The sequence below is a fragment of the Hyla sarda genome, chromosome 9 (assembly GCF_029499605.1).
Source record: "Hyla sarda isolate aHylSar1 chromosome 9, aHylSar1.hap1, whole genome shotgun sequence".
Taxonomy (NCBI): domain Eukaryota; kingdom Metazoa; phylum Chordata; class Amphibia; order Anura; family Hylidae; genus Hyla; species Hyla sarda.
The window spans coordinates 181,326,294-181,349,008 of NC_079197.1; the positions used below are offsets into that span (position 1 = coordinate 181,326,294).

The following is a 22,715-nucleotide window of genomic DNA, read 5'->3' on the forward strand; positions in this document are numbered from 1 at the left end:
GTAAAAGCAAGGAATGTCCAGGGCGGATGTCAAGCAATACGAAAATTTATTCAGCCATAACACCAAACGATGACAAGTGACGCATTTCGGCCGCAATCAATGGCCTTAGTCTTACCTGTTACTGTTGCTGCCCAGCGACTAGGAGATGGTAACCATCTTTAAATAATGGCCTCTCCATAATAAGTGTTGATATCCCAGTCCGGTGCTCTGCATTGAGTGCATAGGTGACCAATAAATGGTCCACGGCCACCGCTTTATTTTTTGGCTGGTGGCGTGATGCAAGATTTACATCAGGTTTCGCCGCCAGACATTTGGACTAGTGGGGTTCATTCCACACTGATCGGAACGATGGAGTAAGGGCAGCCCAAAATGTCACCTTGTGGGCGGATCCCTTGTATGTATGAGACTGGGAGATCTACCGTATATATTCCAGCTTGTTAGCAATTGTGTGCAATTTGATTAATTTATTTTTATTTTTTATCTCTAATTTTTTTATTCTTAATTTTATTTTATTTTATTTTTTACTTTCATTTATTTTTTATTACCTATTTTTTATTCATTTTTATTTTTCAGTTTTCCCTTTTTATTTTTATCTCTGTACTTTGGCATATTTATTTTTATTTATTTTCTCTCTTGAATTTTTTCAATTTTTTTTAGACTTTTTTGTCTCTATTTATCTCTATTTTGTTCATTGCCTTTATCTATATGATACATTCTTTGTCTGTATACTTTATTCCCTTGATGCCCAATACTGATTTAATCATTATCAGACATTTTCCCTGCTCCATGATGGCTCCGGGAGTTTTCCGCTCTGTGGTGCGCATGTGCCGCAAATTCGCATTGCTGCACATCATGTGACCGGGCCTTCCGAGTGCTTATTGGATAATATCTATACCTTGCCTTTGTACACTATGCAGCCGCACAAATAGATACACCGGAATCGCGTGCAGCCTCCATGTTTACAGTTGCATCCGGTGAGTGTCTTGCTGTAACCCCTGCCCCCACTTAAGCTATTAATGTTGTACATTTTATTAATTATGCTGTTTTGCCTCTTTTTTCATGTGATTTTACTCCTGCACTGTACCACTTTGTACCATTACCTGGACAAATGTGTATGTCCCATATACAATGCACTTTCTTATGTACGCACTTTATATGATGTTAGTTTTTTACCTTTTATATTAATTGTTTATTACATTGTATGTACACTTAATTATCTTGGATGTTGTATTTAAATGCCTACTTTGTTCCCTTGACATGCTTGAAAAAGGCTGCGCAGGCAGCCAAAACGTTGCTCTTATATTTTTGATATGTAATAAAGCCACCAAATTTTTTTCACTATTTTTGGAGTGCTGCGACTATCTTTTGCTGCTGTATCTGGATAGATAAATAGATAATATAGATAGATAGGAAGATAGTTATCTGCATGCGCGCATGCGAAAATAACCGCAAATATATTGAATATGTGAATTTCGTGAATATAGGACGAATATTCGTCCATATATTCGCAAAATGTCACAAATTCAAAGATGGCCTATGCTGTTCATCACTAAATAGAACATCACTCATTCATATTTTCCACCCAGTGTGGGGATTGGCTGGATGGTTGTAGCCAATCACAGCTCTCACAGGGAAATATTAATGAATGATGTTCTATTCATATCACTGGCCGGAGTATAGTCCAGAGATGCGGAGCGCAGGAGAAAGCCGCTCCATCTCTGCAACAGAAAGGACGATCTATTGATGATCTGTCCTTAAAGGGGTATTCCAGGCCAAAACTTTTTTTTATATATCAAGTGGCTCCAGAAAGTTAAACAGATTTGTAAATTACTTCTATTAAAAAATCTTAATACTTCCAATAGTTATTAGCTTCTGAAGTTGAGTTGTTGTTTTCTGTCTAACTGCTCTCTGATGACTCACGTCCCGGGAGCTGTGCAGTTCCTATGGGGATATTCTCCCATCATGCAAAGCTCCCGGGACATGACATCATCATTGAGCAGTTAGACAGAAAACTTCAGAAGCTAATAACTATTGGAAGGATTAAGATTTTTTAATAAAAGTATTTAACAAATCTGTTTAACTTTCCGGAGCCAGTTGATATATATAAAAAAAGGTTTTGCCTGGAATACCCCTTTAACTGCAGGTACTACTGCTCCCAACATAGAGCACACTCCGCGCTGGTGAGTTCTGAAGTGGCAGCAATGAGTCCAGATCCAAATCCCATTGATCACCTGTGGAGAGATCTTAAAATTTCTGTTGGGAAAAGGCGCCTTCCAATAAGAGAGACCTGGAGCAGTTTGTAAAGGAAGAGTGGTCCAACATTCCGGCTGAGAGGTGTAAGAAGCTTATTGATGGTTATAGGAAGTCACTGATTTCACTTATTTTTTCCAAAGGGTGTGAAACCAAATATTAAGTTAAGGGTGCCAATAACTTTGCCCAGCCCATTTTTGGAGTTTGGTGACATTATGTCCAATTAGTTTTTTTTCCTCCCCGTTTTTGGTTTAGTTCAAATGCACACAAAGGGAATAAACATTTTGAATAGCAAAACATGTGTTTCTGTGAGAAATACTTCATTTTCTTGAAAAAGTTCAGGGGTGCCAAAATTTACGGCCATGACTGTATATATACACCTATTCATATTTCCCACAGAGAGTTGTGATTGGCTGGAACCATCTGGCCAATCACAGCTCTCTGCGGGAAATATGAATAGGTGTATATATACATCAGTGCAGGGGACCATAGAAGAGTGGCCTCATCTATACATTATACAGAAGGATCAAAACGGACCCGGGGCGATCTGTCAATTAGTACAGGTACTACCACTTCCATCATGGAACAGTGTGTTCCATGATGGGAGTAGTAGTACTAACAGAAAAAAAAAATTAACAAAGAGAAAAAAGTGTAAAACACATACACTACTCTTTTTTTATAATTTCTTAAAAATTTGTATTATTATTTTTATTATTGTCGGCTACATTTTTAGTTCCCGGCCCTCACACATAAATTGATCCCATTTAAAAATGTATAAAAATGATGTTATAAAAAAGATACATTTTGTTAAATACTATTTTTATTATTATTTTAATGGTACCCTACGAGATTTAATTAAAAAAGGTATCTCCATCACTTTTTTGGATCGCTAAAGTCCAAAAAGGAATAAAAACCTTTTTCTTGGCTTTTTTTACTGCCATATTACGCCAAAATTTCAGGGAAAAAACACCATAGGCTCAACATATTTGCAAAACTGCCAACGAGCTGAAAAACACCAAAAGGAATAAAAAAAAGTGCCAAAAGTATAAAAATTAATGCCAAACTGAAAAAATGCAAAGTGGAAAAATCATTTTGTGTATTTTCATTGATTTATAGTTAACACCTTACCCGCAGCGTTTTTTCAATAAAAAAAATGCCATGGGGGCCGTTTTGGCGTTTTTTGGGGGCAAAATGGCAAAAAAAAAAAAAACATAAGTGGAAACTTAGCCAAAGGGAAGGCAGATTAGCCATGCTGGGAGTTGCAAGATCAATCAAAAGGTCAAAACAAACAAAACAAAAAAACTGACATTTTATAAAAAAAAAGAAAAAAAAAAAGTCAAACATCCTGCACGACAGGGACGTGCACAGACATTTTGGAGGGCAGGGGCTCAAATAAAAAAAAAGGCACTTAATTATAATAATTTTTTTTTTAGAAATGTTAGTAAAAGCCTTAAATATGTTAAAGGGGAACTCTGGTACAGAACATCTTATCCTCTCCTACTCACAGGATAGGAGATAATTGTCTGATTGCAGAGGGTCTGACTGTTGGGACCCCCTGCTATCTCCTGTCGTGCACCCTGGCTCTTCTCATGTACGGAACGACCTCAGCACCATGCATGGATTACTGTCGACCACTGCGCGAAGAGGTGGCTGACACGTCCCTCCGTGTATCTCTATGGGAAAGCCAGAGATACAGCGTTCATGTATCTCTGGCTCTCCCATAGAGATACACGGAGGGACGTGTCAGCCACCTCTTTGCGCAGTGGTTGACAGTAATCCATGCATGATGCTGAGGTTGCTCTGTACATGAGAAGAGCCAGGGTGCACGGCACAAGAGCGTGGGGGGGGGGGGGGTTCCTGCGGTTGGACCCTGTGGATAGGGAATAATATGTTCTGTATCGGAGTTCCCCTTTAACAAAACACAATTCCTGAGGTAGGGGCCTCCGTTGTCATGTCAGCTAAATAGGACCCTGCATCACCCCACATAGGTCCAGATCAGTCCCCCTAAAACCCACTGGCACCAGTAATTTGCCCTTTTAGGTGCCGCAATCAACTTTGATTAAAGCATCTAAAGTGTTAGTGACGGACATTGCTGTGATCGCCGAGATCTGGCATTAACTGCGTTCTGGTTGCTGATAAAAGCCATTACTTACCGGCTTTGAAGCGAGTTCAGCTCCATATCTCACTTCAAAGTCTTTTAGCATCCTCTAGATGTTCAAAAATTATATGTATGCAATAATAAAAATGGACTATATAAATTGAATTACAAATAAAGACTAAAAACTATAATACTATTACTTCACATTTGACAGGTTACACTGTCATGAATGATACCTCCAAATGTCTGCTGCAGCTGCACTAGGACAGCAGGCTCTCTCCCTGTATATGAGGGTCCCTACCTGCAGCCATCTCCGTCCAATCAGCGATCTGCTGTTCCATGCCTGCTCAGGTGGCTGAAGCAGCAGAGTGCAGATAACACTGATCAATGCTATGCTATGGCATAGCATTGAACAGTGTGTACAATCAGAATACTGCATATAATAATTCCCTATGGGGACAAAAAAAATGGTGTAAAAATAGTAAAATAAAATAAGTTAATAAATGTAATTTTACCCCTTCCCTAATAAAAGTTTGAATCACCCCCCTTTTCCCATTTAAAAAAAAATGTAAACAAAAATAAACCCAAACATGCATGGTATCACTGCGTGCGAAAATGTCCAAACTATAAAATTATAATGTTAATTAAACTGTGCGGTCCATTAAAAAAAAATTCAAAAGTCCAAAATTTGGTATTTTTGGTCATTTTGTATACCCTAAAAATATGTATAAAAGGCAATCAAAAAGTCCCATCAAAACAAAAATTACTGATAAAAACTACAGATCAATAAATAAATACAGAAAAATAAAAAAGTTATAGGGGTCAGAAGATGTAAATTTTAAACATACTCATTTTGGTGCATGTATTTATAATTTTTTTCAGTAGTATAATAAAATTAAACCTACATAAATTAGGTGTCCCTGTAACCGTAATATCCTAGAGAATAGATATAAGGTGTAATTTTTACCCAAAAAGTACACTGCGTTGAAACAGAAGCCACAAAAAAAAAAAAAAAAAAAATTGTGTCTTTTTCTTTAGTTTTGTCCCACAAAAAATTTTTGTAGATTTTGTGGTGAAATGACTGATGTCATTACAAAGTAAAATTGGTAGCGCATAAAACAAGTTCTCATATGGGTCTGTTGGTGGAAAACTGAAAGAAGAAAAATACAAAAGTGCAAAAATGAAAAAAATGCTCCTTTTTTTCTGTTAAGGCTTAATTATCCATATGAGGGCTCATTTTTACACCTGAAAGTTTTTATTGGAATTTGTATTCACTGCTTATACAGTTTTTACTCATACATAAAGTTATCAAGAATCTGTAATTCTGGACTTTAGAATTTTTTTTTTTACTTTTATGCTATTTACTGTGCGATTTAATATTATATTTTAATAGCTTGGACATTTCCGCACGTGGCGATACCACATATGTTCATTTTTGTTTACATTATTTCAGTTTATTGGGTACGTTTTATTAGGTAAGGGGCTTATTCACATTTATTAACACTTTTTTTTAAATATTTTATTCACTATTTTGTATCACCACCTCCAGTATTCAGGGCAACAGTGAACTACAACTCCCATTATGTAAAGTGACAATGCATTTCAAGCTCAAAACCTCCAGGACAAAAGGCAAGATGACACTACAGACTGTACAGTGCCTTGTACTGCTTTAACCTTTTGCATATTAGAGTCAGTACTACAAACTTCAATATGTATGGTGACAAAGCACTACAATCCCCAGCATGTATGGTGACAAAGCACTACAATACCCAGCATGTATAGTGACAGAGCACTACAATATCCAGCATGTATAGCGACCAAGCACTACAATCCCCAGCATGTATAGTGACAAAGCACTACAATCTACAGCATGTATAGTGACAAAGCACTACAATCCCCAGCATGTATAGTAACAAAGCACTACAATCCCCAGAATGTATAGTGACAAAGCACTACAATCCCCAGCATGGATAGTGACAAAGCACTACAATCCCCAGCATGTATAGTGACAAAGCACTACAATCCCCAATATGCAAAGGGACAATGAACTACAATTGTTGTAGTGCTTTGTTCCTTTGAATACTGAAGGTCATACATAAGAAAACCACTAAATTAAAACTATTACCGGGGCAGGCAGGGCAGACAGATCACCAGAGACACTTCAGGAATGAAGAAGTAAACAGAAGCGTGGACTCCTCTGCTTTAATGACGCTGCTGGGGTCAGGTGATCTAGCAGACGTGCGCACATCATTTACCCTGGCAGCCCCTGCGCACTAATGTACGGATCCTGAGAGTAAGAGGACTCCTGGGAGCCTCAGGATAGGTTCAGGGGGCATGTTGTGCTGGCCAGACTGGAAAGAGAGAGTGAGCAGACCAGAGGGGGAGGGGAAGGAGAAGGAGGAGGGGCTCGGGTTAGTGGGTTAGGGGAATCAGGAGTTTTGCTGACAACCTGCCCGGACTTGAGCAGTGCTGTAGATGTAAAAAAAAAAAGGGTATTAAAGGGGCAGCTGCAAAAAGGGCAGGGGCTAGAGCCCCCTTTGAAGCCTATGTGTGCACTTCCCTGCTGCACGGTGTTGGGCTGCAAGCCCAACCCCACCTGTGGACATCGGGCCCTCATACCACCCTCATGAAGTCTGTTTCTGACCGTTTGAGTGGACACATGCACATTTGTGGCCTGCTGGAGGTAATTTTGCAGGGCTCTGGCAGTGCTCCTCCTGCTCCTCCTTGCACAAAGGCGGAGGTAGCAGTTCTGCTGTTGGGTTGTTGCCCTCGTACGGCCTCCTCCATGTCTCCGGATGTACTGGCCTGTCTCCTGGTAGCGCCTCCATGCTCTGGACACTATGCTGACAGACACAGCAAACCTTCTTGCCACAGCTGCTGGGTTGCTGGTCGAGGTACGACTGCTAGCTGACACCGGGAGCTCAGATCTCTCGATGCGACTCTGGCTTCCACACGCCCCTAATCTGCTGCTACCTCTGCCGGCGCCTGATGAATTTAGGCCTCTGCCACTCCACTGTGCACATCCTGGCACTACTCTGCCTGGCATACCTAGTCAGTATATGAGGGGAGTACAATACGCTTCACTACACTTAAAACAGTATTTGTCTAGAATAGCAGCAGGTGTGTACTATTGTCTGTCCTTTCACAGTATTTAGACCCTTGACAGATTAACATGTAAAAAATAGTACACTACTTAGATGTATGTGGTATGCACTTATGCATGCAGAAAAATGTGCTACAGTACGCTTAAAAAATTTATTTATGCACAACACCAGCAGTACACAACAGTACTGCAGCACAAAAAAGCTGTGTACTAAATACGAAATTTCCCTCTGTCAAGGACAATTAGGAATGCACTGCTGAGTATTATACCGTCTATGGAGGACATTTATCAAAGCATTTAGTAGGTTTTTTTCGCTTAAAATTGTCACAAAAAAGTCGCACGCGACTACGCTCTTTTTTCTGCGACTTTTTGCATGTTCAGTGTCCTAAGTAAAAAATAAATATCTTGCTTACCAAAGCAAAAAGTGATTTTTGACTTGCAGTGGTCAGAGATTTATCAAGTGCAAAAGTCGCAAAAAAGTCGCATTGCATGAAAAAACCTACTAAATTTACTCCAGCTCAGACATGGAGCAGAAAAAGCCACTGCCAAAGCAACAAAAGAAAAAGTGATTAAGTGAACGAAATTTATCAACAGGCTGAAAGCAGTTGATAAATGAGTCGCACATAAGCAAAAAAGTAGTAAGAAAAAAATAACTAAAAAAAGGAATACATAAGCAAACATTGATAAATGACCCCCCCCCCCCCATGTATCTACACAGCTATGTGCCCCTCTCTGTAATACAATGCTGAAGAAAGTGACTGGGAGGATAATGGCTGCAGTAAAAATCATTTTCAGTGAATAAAACCATGCTCTCCGTCCACGAGAATGTGACTAGGATGTGAAACGCTGCTGGAATGAGCTTTTCGGTGTTACACACACACACAGCGATGTCCGTCCTATCTGTATGCAGTGTAATGAATGGCTGCCGATTATATAGGGCTGTGACATCACAGGGGTGACTGGCTACTGATAGGCTGCATCCTGCATGTGATTCAGGGTCATCCCGCTTACTTCCCTTCCCGACTTCCCAGCGTTCCTTGCCCCATGTACTGACATGTGGATCCGCCATTTTAAATGCCCGGAGTAAGTGGAGTTTAATGAAGGGATTTGCGCAATAGAATCACAGTGATATTCACATTTTTTGCAAATTGAATATTTCATTAAATTCGTTACAAATTCAGGTTGGTCAGCTTCGATCTCTAATAATAACACTTGGGGTACAGGATAATGACACTTTGGGTACAGGATAATGACACTTGGGGTACAGGATGATAACACTTGGGGTACAGGATAATGACACTTGGGGTACAGGATAATAACACTTGGGGTACAGCATAATGACACTTGGGGTACAGGATAATAACACTTGGGGTACAGGATGATAACACTTGGGGTACAGGATAATAACACTTGGGCTACAGGATGATAACACTTGGGGCACAGGATAATAACACTTGGGGTACAGGATAATAACACTTGGGGTACAGGAGGATAACACTTGGGGTACAGGATAATGAAACTTGGGGTACAGGATGATAACACTTGGGGTACAGGATAATAACACTTGGGGTACAGGATGATAACACTTGGGGTACAGAATAATGACACTTGGGGTACAGGATAATGACACTTGGGGTACAAGATAACACTTGGGGTACAGGATATAAAACACTTGGGGTACAGGATAATGACATTTGGGTACAGGATGATAACACTTGGGGTACAGGATAATGACACTTGGGGTACAAGATGATAACAATTGGGGTACATGATAATAACACTTGGAGTACAGGATGATAACACTTGGGGTACAGGATGACAATACTTGGGGTACAGGATAATAACACTTGGGGTACAGGATGATAAAACTTGGGGTACAGGATAATAACACTTGGGGTACAGGATGATAACCCTTGGGGTACAGGATAATAACACTTGGGGTACTGGATGAAAACACTTGGGGTACAGGTTGATAACACTTGGGGTACAGGATAATAACATTTGGGGTGCAGGATAATAGCACTTGGGGTACAGGATAATAACACTTGGAGTACAGGATGATAACACTTGGGGTACAGGATGATAACACTTGGGGTACAGGATAATAACACTTGGGGTACTGGATGAAAACACTTGGGGTACAGGATAATGACACTTGGGGTACAAGATGATAACACTTGGGGTACAGGATAAGAACACTTGGGGTACAGGGTAATGACATTTGGGGTACAAGATGATAACACTTGGGGTACCGGATAATAACACTTGGGGTACAGGATGATAACACTTGGGGTACAGGATAATAACACTTGGGGTACTGGATGAAAACACTTGGGGAACAGGATGATAACACTTGGGGTACAGGATAATAACACTTGGGGTACATGATAATAACACTTGGGGTACAGGATGATAACACTTGGGGTACAGGATAATAACACTTGGGGTACAGGATAATAACACTTGGGGTACAGGATGATAACACTTGGGGTACAGGATGATAACACTTGGGGTACAGGATAATAACACTTGGGGTACTGGATGAAAACACTTGGGGTACAGGATAATGACACTTGGGGTACAAGATGATAACACTTGGGGTACAGGATAATAACACTTGGGGTACAAGGTAATGACATTTGGGGTACAAGATGATAACACTTGGGGTACCGTATAATAACACTTGGGGTACAGGATGATAACACTTGGGGTACAGGATAATAACACTTGGGGTACTGGATGAAAACACTTGGGGAACAGGATGATAACACTTGGGGTACAGGATAATAACACTTGGGGTACATGATAATAACACTTGGGGTACAGGATGATAACACTTGGGGTACAGGATAATAACACTTGGGGTACAGGATGATAACACTTGGGGTACAGGATGATAACACTTGGGGTACAGGATAATAACACTTGGGGTACAGGATGATGACAATTGGGGTACAGGATGATAACACTTGGGGTACAGGATAATAACACTTGGGGTACAGGATAATAACTCTTGGGGTACAGAAAAATGGCAAACAATTGACCCCAGTACCTCTGCAGTCATAAATGATTTGTCAGGCCATTTTAATTTCCAATACAGATATTATAATATAAATATAAACAGTTACATAAGGTACAATAGATTAGCAGAAACTACTATATACCTACCCCGCCCATCATCACTCATACAAGACACTCAGATATTGTTGACCTCTAAAAGTCAAGGTCACTGAATAGGTCAATGTCTCCACAAATGTAAAGTCTTTGCATTATATTTTTGTGATTTTGCTTTGGAATTTTTGTCTTATTTAGACAACTTTTGACATAATATTTATTAATGGACAGAAATGATGATTTTAACAAAATGTTGACTGAAACCCCTTGGTCACCAGATTTTGCTTCATAAAGTTTTCTAAACTTCTATATTTGTTCTAAATAGACTACCGGGAACCAATAAAACTTTTTGACAAAGATTTTTTTTTGCCTGTAGGTTTATAATAACTTTGATTCCTTTCATTTTACATAACTACATATTTAACAGTCACCGAAATTTACAGTCTCTACAAATTTTGGCAACATCAGCTTCATTTTTATGCGTCCTTTGGTTGGCTTTACCCCTCCCCCCCCCCCCTTTTTTTTTTTTTTCTTATACTATTTTTCTGTCCCTGTCTTATTCTTGGCTTTCAATATTGTACAGTGATGTGTGAAATTACTAACCTAAAAATTGTCTCAAAGCTTTTATTGCAAACTTTGTAGTTCTCCCAATTCTGGTTTGTCTTCAACCTGGAACGAACATAGAATTTTGACGAGTGAAAGTGAATGAGATCTTTGCACATTGCTGACTCACCCCTTCCGAAAAGTTGAAAGTAAGTATTTTGCAAACAGCTGAAACAGGATGGAATGGAAAAAAAAAAATGTCAAATCCAAATGATTGAGATAAACTGCGGGAAGACGATAGGAAACCCATGATGAAAACTTTTTTTGATATTTTATACTTTACATTATTTTTTTTGGGGGGGGGGAGAGATAGTAAATTGTGGTTCACTTAAATGTTATTGAATTGTCACAACCCAAAACTAACAAAAAAAAACAAACTTTGTTCAATAGTTTATAAGTTTAGAAGATTGTGAAGTTTGAGTGAGCGCACAGAAGCCGGTGAGACTGACACTGGCTCCCCGCTACTGCGGACAGTGCCGGGAGTCTGACCAAGGACTACTATACCTGCTTACTCCTGGATCTGCTGTGACCGATTACACCCGTATAGTGGCACCTGGTATCAGGGTGCCATACATTGATTCATGTTGATATATATTGAGTGACGTTATTGTTATCTCTTTATTTCATATGTGATAATTCTATACATTGTGACCTCTGCATATATAAAGGTCTCCTGATGATGCTCTAGATCAGGGCAGAAACGCGTAGAAAACAATATATATATATATATATATATATATATATATATATATATATGAATCTATGGTAATCCACCGGACAGGTGGCGCTCTGAATATATGATAAATCCACCAGACGGGTGGTAACCTTTAGTGGATCCTGTGAATCAACTATTTTAGATGGTGGTAGTTCACAATCACTAGTATGGTGTAATTTTAGAAAGTAATAAATAAAAGTTATGTTTTAGTAGTACTCCCCTCACACTTTTTTGAAAAGTTTTTTTGAATATTCCTGCCCTGTCCGTCTTCCATCTTGCCAGTCACCTTCTGTGCCACGCCATCCCCCCAGCTACCTGTGTAAACAAGTCGTGCCAGGGGTAGCGACCTGGGTGCCGCCTGCTGCAGCAAGACCATCCCGCTTTGCGGCGGGCTCTGGTGAAAACTAGCGGCATCTTAGACTCCGCTCCATGGCACGGCTCACATCATCATCCACACAGGCTCAGAGGATCCACCACCTGCCGTGACCCGTTACAGTAAGATCTGACCATGGACCCCGCTGGTGTGCCTTTGCCAACTCCGTTGTGGCTCAGCAGTCGCAGCAGTTAGCCCATCAGGTGCAACAACTGAACCAACATACTGCCATGATGCAACAGCTCCTTACTGCGCAGCAGCAACAACAGCAGCAGCAGCCACCTCTTCCTGAGCCTCCTCCTGTGTCTGCAGCTTCTCCTGGGACCAAGCTTAATTTGTTCTTGCCTTCTAAGTATGACAGAGACCCCAAGGTGTGTAGAGGCTTTGTGACACAGTGTTCAGTCCATCTTGAACTCATGGCGGATCTGTTCCCGGCGGAGCGTGCTAAAGTGGCGTTTGTCTTCAGTCTACTGTCCGGAAAAGCCCTGGCCTGGGTTACTCCTCTCTGGAATCGTAGAGATTCGGTCTCCTTGAACCTGTCAGCCTTCCTTAAAGCGTATCTGTCATTGTGCAAAAAAAAAAAGTGATTTGTTATTCAGGACCCAATCCTGATCATGTGCATATCATTTTTATGTGTCTGGGACTTATATATCCAGAGATATAAGCATTTATCTGCTGGTGAGTTACTTTTTCATTGTTTAGGCTGGAGGGGGCGTGTCAGTCTGTCTTCCTCACAGGAGCAAGCCTGTGCAGTCAGCCAATCAGTACTCTCTACTCTGTAACCCTTTCCTCTCTGGTTTTATGCTGTGTCATGTTACACAGAGGAAGATACTTGGAGCTTGCCTGCAGTAATCAGAAGACATTATGAGGATAAATGTATAAATATAAGAATAGATCTTTATAAAATTAGTGCAAGGATTTTTAGATAAAAGTACAGCATTTTTATGAATACATGTTCTATCTGTTTTATCTTCTCCTAGTAAAGCTGGATGCTAATCAGCATAGCTGTCACTATGTGTGTCATTCATCTTTCACAGACTCCTGAATGTCTGATCAACTTCTTTGTCATTCAGGAGTCCGAGAAAGCTTTGACTATTTCAACATGCTGGGAGTTGTAGTTTAGTAACAACTGAAGCTGCAATGTTTGTAAATAACTGTGTTAGAGCAGTGTTGCCTCCAGCTGTTGTAAAACTACAGCTCCCAGCATGTCCACACATCCTATATCTGTAGTTTTGCATACACAATAGAAATCTCCTATACTGGACACTGGTATGCTTTACGGCTTTACTCCAATATGCTGTAAAATCTAGACTAGTCTGTCTGGCTAAAAGACAGGCGACCCCTAGTGGTGGCTATTTTGAGCTTGAATTTCAGTTGAAAATTGTAATTTTTTTTAACAGGTGTATATTGTGAAATGTCATATTATAATGAGTCCTGCAATATATGAAAAGTTTTTAACAATGACAGTGCCTCTTTAATTAATTCCGTAATGCTTTTGAAGAACCTGCGCAAGCCTCCTCTGCAGAGACGGCTCTACTTAACCTCTGCCAAGGTAACTCCCCATTGGTGACTAAGCGGTTCAGTTCCGCACTCTTGCCTCAGAACATTCTTGGAACGACAAGGCCTTGTGTACTACCTTTAAAAAAGGACTTTACCCTCGAATCAAGGATGCTCTCGCTGCATGAGATTTTCGCATTACCTGAGCGAACTTATCCATTTGGCCACCCGTATTGATGTGCGTTTTGCCGAGAGGCAGGATGAACTTCTTTTTGAAGGAGAACTTGCCCGAACAAGGCAATTACCCCAACTGGCACCCGTGTTCCAACAGCCACCTCTACTATCTACTTTGCCTCCTGCGGAAGAGGCTATGGAAGTGGACCATTTTCGCTTAACGCAAGAGGAAAGATCCCGTCGACGCAATGAGAATTTGTGCTTATATTGTGCCAGTCCGGAGCACTTACTCAAAGACTGCTCTGTACGTCCTTCGTGTCTTGGAGAATGCTCTCATCTTGGTCAAGTTGGAGTGGCATCCCTTGGTGTGAACACTTCAGCTCCTCGCTTGACCACCCCGGTTCAAGTGTTCACCTCTTTCGTTGCTTCTGCTCTTTTGGACTCTGGTTCTGCTGGTAACTTCATTGGTGCCTACCTGGTCCATAAATACCGTCTTCCAGTGTCTCGTCTTACCAAGCCCTTCCATATCTCTTCTGTAAATGGACAAAATCTGAACTGTATGGTGCAATTTCGTACGGAACCCCTAGACATGCATGTAGGAAATTTGCATAAAGATAAAATTATATTCTATGTACTACCACAATGTACTTCTGAGCTTCTTGGTCTTTCTTGGTTTCAATGTGATTCTCCACATCTCGACTGGAAGACCGGAGAAATCACTTGTTGGGGACTATATTGCCAAGATCACTGTCTTGTTCCTCCTGTGTTGTCTTCTGCTAGACGTAAAGTCTTAAATTTGGGACATTCTTCCTCGCCTGTTGGTCCCCTTAAAAGACGGAAGACTTCTCGACAGAAGCCTGCAAGTTCCTTACAGCCTTTGCCCATTCCTGAAACCCCCTGGTCTCATGTAGTAGGGAACTCTTTGAGTTCCAAAAAAGAGGGCAAGACTAAAAGGGGGGGGGGGTACTGTTACGCCTGCGCTCCAGCAGGACTCGCTGGCCATGAGCGCTTCCTGTCCCCGCTGTCGGCGGTTCTGAGATTCACATTGTGGGACGCGCCCTTCCTCGGTGTCAGCTTCCTGATGTCCCTGCTGCTCCGGCGCGCGTGCCTCCACCTTCTAGGGTGCACGGGCCAGAGCTCTTACTCTTAATGGGCCAGTACCCAATTAATTGAAGTGCCTGCACCTGTCCCCTGGTCCATAAGTATATGCTCCTCCCCGGTTTCCCTGGTGGATCTTTGGTAGTCTTTGCCATTGTGAAGTCCCATTGCCATTGCTTAGTCCTGTGTCTCTGTTACAGTACACCTGTCCCTTGCTCACATCCTATCCTGTACCAGTGTTCCTGCCCTGTCTGTCTGCACTCTTGCCAGTCACCTTTTGTGCCCCGACACCCCCCCAGCTACCTGTGTGGATGAGTCGTGCCAGGGGTAGCGACCTGGGTGCCGCCTGCAGCAGCAAGACCATCCCGCTTTGTGGCGGGCTCTGGTGAAAACCAGCGGCACCTTAGATTCCGCTCTCTGGCACGGCTCAAGTCTCCTTCCACACAGGCCCAGAGGATCCACCACCTACCGTGACTCCTAACAATAACACTCACCCAAAGCAAAACATGTACACAGGCTCCACCATTGTGTTACCGGCATCACAAAGTCGCAGCTGCGCTTGCGCGGTCTGCACACAGACTCTGTATGAGTCACCAGGGGGCTTATGAGTCACTAGCCAATCAGCCTTCCTGCATCATCGCGTCTCCCACAAAGAAACGTGCGTATGTAATGAACTTCATTACAAAGTGTCAGGCTAGATCATGCCTGCGCACTGTGTATATCGTGCTCCCTGACGCCATTTATACTAAGGGAAAGCTTATACCAATTGTATTCTAAAGTAGGAGACAACCATAGCTGCATTTATGTCAGCCACAGACTGTAGATTAAGCAGCAGCAAAAGAGGAGCAAACACTGTAAATACCCCACATACTTCATATTGAGGGTATGAACCCCATGATGTCATTCACAGACATGGGTCATGTACCAGACCTCCATGGCAAAGGTATTCGGACCAGCAACATTCAAATGACTGTCCCAACATGCCAGCCTATGGAATATAATAAATCACTGTTCACACACACACAAGCTGCATGTTAACATTTAAACTCCACATAAGTATATGCCAGTCTCCAAAATGATTGTGTAGGTAAAGCACTTTCATTCCCATTAGTCCATGTCAGATGCCCTGTCCATATCAACTGGCTCACACGGATGATGCCTAAGTCAATTAATTTCCTTTATTAAATAATAATGATCATAAATATAGAAGTAAAATATTCAAAGCATCAGATGATTGATGTAAGACGTCTCCTCCGATATGTATCTGTAACATAAACAAAAAAAAAGAAAAAAATGAATATTAGCTAAACAGAATGTGCAACATTACACCAATGTAGAGATCAGACCAAAGGGATATATATTCAGATCACTCTACCTAGTCAATATACTTGTGAATGTTTTAAACTCCACGTTAAAGGGGTACTCCAGCGCTCAGACATCTTATCCCCTATCCAAAGGATAGGGGATAAGATGTCTGATCGCGGGGGTCCCGCCGCTGGGAACCCCCATGATCTTGCACGCCGCACCCCTTCCATAGGCTTGCATAGGCTCACAATGCTCCGGCCCCGTGATCAGCAGTAATCAGACCCGGAGCAAACACGCCCCGGGGACTGATTTTAACTGGGTGTGGCATGTAAGATCACCGGGGTCCCCAGCAGCGGGACCCCCACGATCAGGCATCTTATCCTTATCCTTTGGATAGGGGATAAGATGTCTTAGCGCCGTAGTACCCTTTAAGGCCATACGGTTTCAGAGTATTGAGTGTGTCGATCCACCTGAGTTCACACTTCTTTAATACAGACTGCCTATCACCACCTCTTTTCATAACAGGGATATGTTCCAAAATCATAAAACACAAATCCCTCTCACCATGCCCCTTCTCCACAAAATGATTCAGATTTCTTCATTGTGTATATCTACAGTATCTATCTATCTATCTATCTATCTATCCCTTATCTTTCTATCTCATATACAGTATATCTATAATATAACCAGAAAATTGTGAACATAAACTTCAACTTTTTGGAATGCACTTTCTTTTGTTTATACTTCCTAGAAAGTAACGATATTGTATACTGTGATTTACAGTATTTTCATTAAAACTTGCATTAATTTTTGTCCTTGTTTTTTACATCCCTTTTTTGTTTAAGTTAAGACTTGCCTTAGTAGAGATAAACTTGTAATCCCTCTCTTTAAAAATGAAAAATACATTTTTGTTTTCGTTGTTATTAGTTATTTAGAGTATTAATACTTTTTTAACTAATAATTGCCTCTTTTATTATAAAAATACTGAGCTAATTCAATATGCAGAACATGTGGAGAAAATAAAAAAGCTTTTTTTTTTTTTTTTTTTTTTTTTTTTTGGAAACATTGCAGGGTTTGAATTTTGCAAATTAAGTTATGTTTCTGCCAATTGTGGCTTTATGAAGCGAGATGGAAAAGTCCCGACTCCCTTTCAGATATTTTATTATTTATTTTTTTAGGCATTTATTTGTTCTTTTTTTCCCTTTAGCTATTGGTATGCTTTGCTGCCTGAATAAAATTAATTTAGGAACAGTTTAACTTAAGTAATTGCTTTATTGCCAATGTTTGATGATAATAATGGCCCTCATTTACTAAGAAAATCGGGTTGTAAGTCTATGTTGCTTTCTTACCCGACTGCTTTTTTCCCCTGGTATTTATTACTATGTTGCATCCTGTTTGTCGCACGTGGGTTTTGTTGGTTTTGGTTTCCAACTCCTCTGAGCTGTCGGGAAAAAATCCACAACAATACAACAAATTCGGGTTGGAAACCTTTATAAATACGTGGGAAAGCTCAGAAATGTCGGGTTACGCCCCTTTTTCAGGTTTGGGAGAATCCAAATCGGGTCCGTCGGGAAAAAATGTTGCATTGTATCGCAGACTGGCGCACGATGTCTGCGAAATGGCGCAGACAAAGATGCGACAAAAAAAACGACAAAAGAGGTCGGGTTTAGAATAGTAAATGAGGACCAATGTGTCTGATTTTTTTTTTTAACCTCACCCATAGTCCCCTTTTTGTGGTCACTACCTACATCAAGAGAAATATAAAAAAATAAAAAAAATTAAAACTCTGGGGGGAATTTATTAAACTGTTACATCTGCTTTTTAGGCATTGCAATGTCGCACATTACTACGGCCATGGGAATTTATGTGTTCCTCCCACAGCTCCTGTTTAACTCTGTCCGCTCCCCCAATCTTCTCTCTTCTTCCTGTCTCTTAGTTGCTGAATAAATAAGGTTTCCACTCCCAGAACTACATCCTTGATGGTAAATGTTCTTGGACTTCTACCAGTGATTGGGGTAAATGGATGATAAAAACCCAATAAGACTGCTGCTTGTTTTCTGGAACCTTAGAGTATTATTTAATTATTAAATGGGCACTGTCATTAAAACTAATTTTAGCTATTGCCCTCCTTATGGTAAATAAATGACTTTCTAATGTACGCTGTTTAAAAAAAATGAAGTTTTCTATGTTTTATTTGTGTTTAAAAAGCTGCCACTAGGTGTCTCCCTACTTGTCCAGAGCACATTTCCCCCCATCTCATGCACAGACTTTGGACTCCTGCTGGCTTGACAGGAGTCCAAAATCAGGAAATGCAGTCTGTAATCTGGGGGTGGGGGGGGGAAGCTTTAGCCAATCATAGCTTTTCTCACCCTGAACGGCTCTGGGCTGTGTGTAGCAGAATGAGGGAGGAAGTTCTCCCCTGTATGGCTTCAGATGATGTCACGCCTGCTGGGGAACGCCCCTTCCCAGTCTGTGAATCTGACTGAGACTGAACAGAAAATACAGCACAATATCAAAGTAAAAAACTAAAAACTACATAAAAATAAAGGCAGCGGGGGGTTTATCATGAAGGGGGCAGTGACCTGGGGGGATTATAAAATGTAACAAGATCATGAGAGGTACTCTTTAAGGCTCATATAGGTGATGTTTCTTGACACAACTCTGTAAGGTAAGTGGCTGGTAGGCACCTTTCGTGTTCTACATATTATCACAGTGTTTCCCTTTGATTTGCTCTGCCTTTTGTTTTCCATTTCTTTTAATGCTTTCCTTAGTATAGTCTGGTATGTATTCTGATATATAAGATCCTAACGCTATTCAGTCTTGTCCACTTTGTCCTCTGTTCCTCAAATAAACTCTTCTCTCGCGTTGAAAGTTCTACCTTGGTTCGGAACATTATGAGTAAATACTTTACAGTCTTCAATACGTGTTATTGAGTTTCTTGTATGTGTCAATAAACTCTGCAGACGTCCACTGATGTTGATCATAATTGTACAGTAATTTCAGCCCTCAGATGCCCGCGGCTGCTGCAAGAGACCCATTCTGATGTTCTGCGCTGTAAACGGTGAGCCAACTGTCGACATAAACATAAAGGTTTCATTTTGAAAAGGACCTCATGCTATTTATAAGAAAACCTGCTAATTTTACCCCTTATTTAAATAAATAATAACATTCCCCCCTCCTGTAAGTGTTTCTTCTGTATAGATGCACTTCTCGAAGAACAGTCAACGTTCTGCTGTATATACGGTAAACACCGAACTGTATATTGAACAATCTCTCCATGTGGTCTTTGTTCGCCTTTGTCTACCTCTCATAAAGTTTCCAAATTTAAATTGCAAGCTCTCAGGAGACGAAGTAGTGAACAGGTTTCCTTTGTTCGGCTCTGAAGTGCACAAAGTTCATGTTTCCATTGAGAAAATTACATAAAATGAATGTAACTGTGAAAAATTAGAATAGTGCATGACATTCCCTGGAGGGACACAGTCTGTGTCTTGGTCAGTTCTTCCCAATGAAAAACCTTAAAGGGGTATTCTAGCTTTATACATCTAATCCCCTATCTAAAGGATAGGGGAAAAGATGTATGATTGCAGGGGTCCCACCGCTGGGAACCCCCACAATGTCAGTGCTGCCTCTGGCATTCTGTGCCGGACTCAGCCTCCGAGATGGGGATGTGATGCCACGCCACGCCCCTCTATTCATGTCTATGGGAGGGGGCATGATGGCTGCCACGCCTCCTCCCATAGACATGAATGGAGAGGCATGGTGTGACAACACTGGGGGGGAGGGGGCATGGCCGTGACGTCATGTCCCAAACTCGGAGGCAGCACCCGGCATTATCCCCTATACCTTAGATAGGGGATAAGATATATAAAGCCGGAATACCCCTTTAAAAAAAGTTGAATTAGAGCTTTAGAAAGGTCGTCTATTTTGAATAAACCCTTTTTGTGTCAGGGAGTCCTGATGGTGAGACCCTAAGTAATCTGAGGGTGCTAATGTTGCCTAAAGCACAACCACAGTAGACGTGAAGCATTAGACTATGTGCAGTGTAATACTCATATGTGTCAGTTCCTCCGCTAAGAGATAAAGGTCTTGAGCAGGGGATCCCTCTATTACTCAGAAACTCTGACGGGGTACTCTAGCGTTAAAAAATACATCCACTATCCACAAGTGTCTGATCCCGGGGGATGGGCGGGGGAGCGGGGCCCAAAATCTTCCTGCTGCATAGAATTTGGAGTTGACATGGGAGCACAGGAGATACCCAAGTACAGCTCTTGTGTGTCTTGTGTCACCTACTGGTGACTTCCTCAGGGGTGTTAACACATCGGAACACGTGGGGTTCAGGAGGACACCTGTGCAGGGATTTTTAACTGCACTACCTCTTGTTCTTGCATTTCCCAGTTTCCTGTCATATCTGTGGATCAGGTTGTATACTATATATTTGTACTTGACACAGTTTTTGTGATAATACATGCAAACTGCATAGATATACGGATATATTTGTGTTATTTGGATATATATTCAGAGATGGTGTTAGAACTTTACTATAGATACAGGTGTCCTTGGAGGAGTCCAAGGGGCTCCCCCCCTGTTGTGGGAGGGCATGTTTATGCCTTTTTAAATGTTTTTGTTTGTTGTCTGATTAGACATTTTGTATGTGTATTGTGTATTTTCTAATAAAGATTTTATTGTACATTTATTCGGGTGTGTGCTTCACGGTGTACTGTTTTGTTCTTTGTGCTATCATTACTGCACAGAGCAAACTCACTCTGTGAGTAATAACCGGCGATACATGGGCCAGAGCATCGTGACATCACGGCTCCACCCCCTCATGACATCACGGCCCGCCCCCTTAATGCAAGTCTATGGGAGGGGGTGTGATGGCCGTGCTCCCTCCCATAGACTTGTATTGAGGGGGTGGGCCGTGAAATCACGAGGGGGCGGAGTCGTGACATCACAATGCTCCGGACCCTGTATTGCCCATCAATTGCGAGTTTGCTCTGTGGAGTAATGATAGCGGGGTACTGCAGCAGAGATCCAGTGGTCCCCAGCGGTGGGACCCCCGCAATCTGACATCTTATCCCCTATCCTTTGGATAGAGGATAAGATGCTAGGGATGGAGTACACCTTTAAGGACTCAGCAAATTTTCAATTTAGCATTTTCCCTTTTTCTTCCTTCCCTTCTAAAAATCCTAACACTTTCAATTTTGCACCTACAGACCCATATAAGGGCTTTTTTTTTGTACTTTGCAATGATATCACTTATTTTGTAATATAAAAAAAAAATATATATATATATATATATATATATATATATATATATATATATATGTCACGCCGAGCACTCCGGGTCCCGCCGCTTCCCCGGAGCGCTCGCGGCATGCCCGTGTATGCAGCGCTCCAGTCGGCACCGCTGACCGTGAGCGCTGCTTCAATGTCTCCGGCTGGGACGCGATCCGAGGTACGGGACATGCCCGCTCTCGGATCGCGCCCCGTGTCTCTCACCTGCCCCGTCCTCCTGTTCAGTCCCGGCATGCGTGGCCCCGCTCTCTAGGGCGCGCACGCGCCGGGTCTCTCAGATTTAAAGGGCCAGTGCACCATTAATTGGTGCCTGGCCCAATTAGTCCCTACACTATATAAACCCACTTCACCTTCCTGTCCTTGCCGGATCTTGTTGCCTAGTGCCCTGTGAAAGCCTTGCCGTTGCCCCTGACTATTGCTGCCTGCCCAGACCTTCTGCTACATCCGACCTTACTCTTGCCTTGTCCTTGTGTACTGCGCCTGTCTCAGCTGTCAGTGGGGTTGAGTCGCTATCGGGTTGAAAGACCTGCCGCTGCAAGTCCATCCTGCTTTGCGGCGGGCTCTGGTGAAAATCAGTAACCCCTTAGATTCCGTTCCCCTGGTACGGCCCACGCCATCACCTCACTGACACAGAGGATCTACCACCCGTGTCCTCCCAGCATACCAGTCCGGATCCTGACAATATATATATATATATATATATATATATATATATATATATATATAATATATATATATATATATATATATATATATATATATATATATATATATATATCCATCCAAAGAAATGGTGCAGCACTCCATGAGTAAATCCAAGGTGCAAAAAGATTTATTCACTTCACATCATAGCATAGCAACGTTTCAGATCACACAGGATCCTTTTTCAAGCTCATACAAACACACATTAGGGGGTAATATATACCCAGGTGAACATTTCAATCATGATATAATAATTATAGTGCCAATTAATAAAAAGTTTACAAAAAGTGCATATTTAGTGCATCATATTACAAATATAAAGCATTAGCGCAACATATAAATAAAGTGCATATGTGTGTATTAAAATCATAAGAATAGCTTGAAAGAT

General features: G+C 41.5%; 1 long non-coding RNA gene across 2 annotated transcripts in view; it reads left to right on the top strand.

Moving 5' to 3' along the window:
• Positions 1-912: 912 nt before the first annotated feature.
• Positions 913-22,715, top strand: part of LOC130291137 (uncharacterized) — a 38,035-nt gene continuing 16,232 nt past the window's right edge. The window contains exons 1-2 of one of the 2 annotated variants that reach the window (XR_008847805.1): positions 913-974; positions 11,208-11,317. This is a non-coding gene — a long non-coding RNA (uncharacterized LOC130291137). Of the gene's footprint in view, positions 975-11,186; positions 11,318-22,715 lie in introns of both variants that reach the window. The other variant, XR_008847804.1, reaches the window with a different exon arrangement.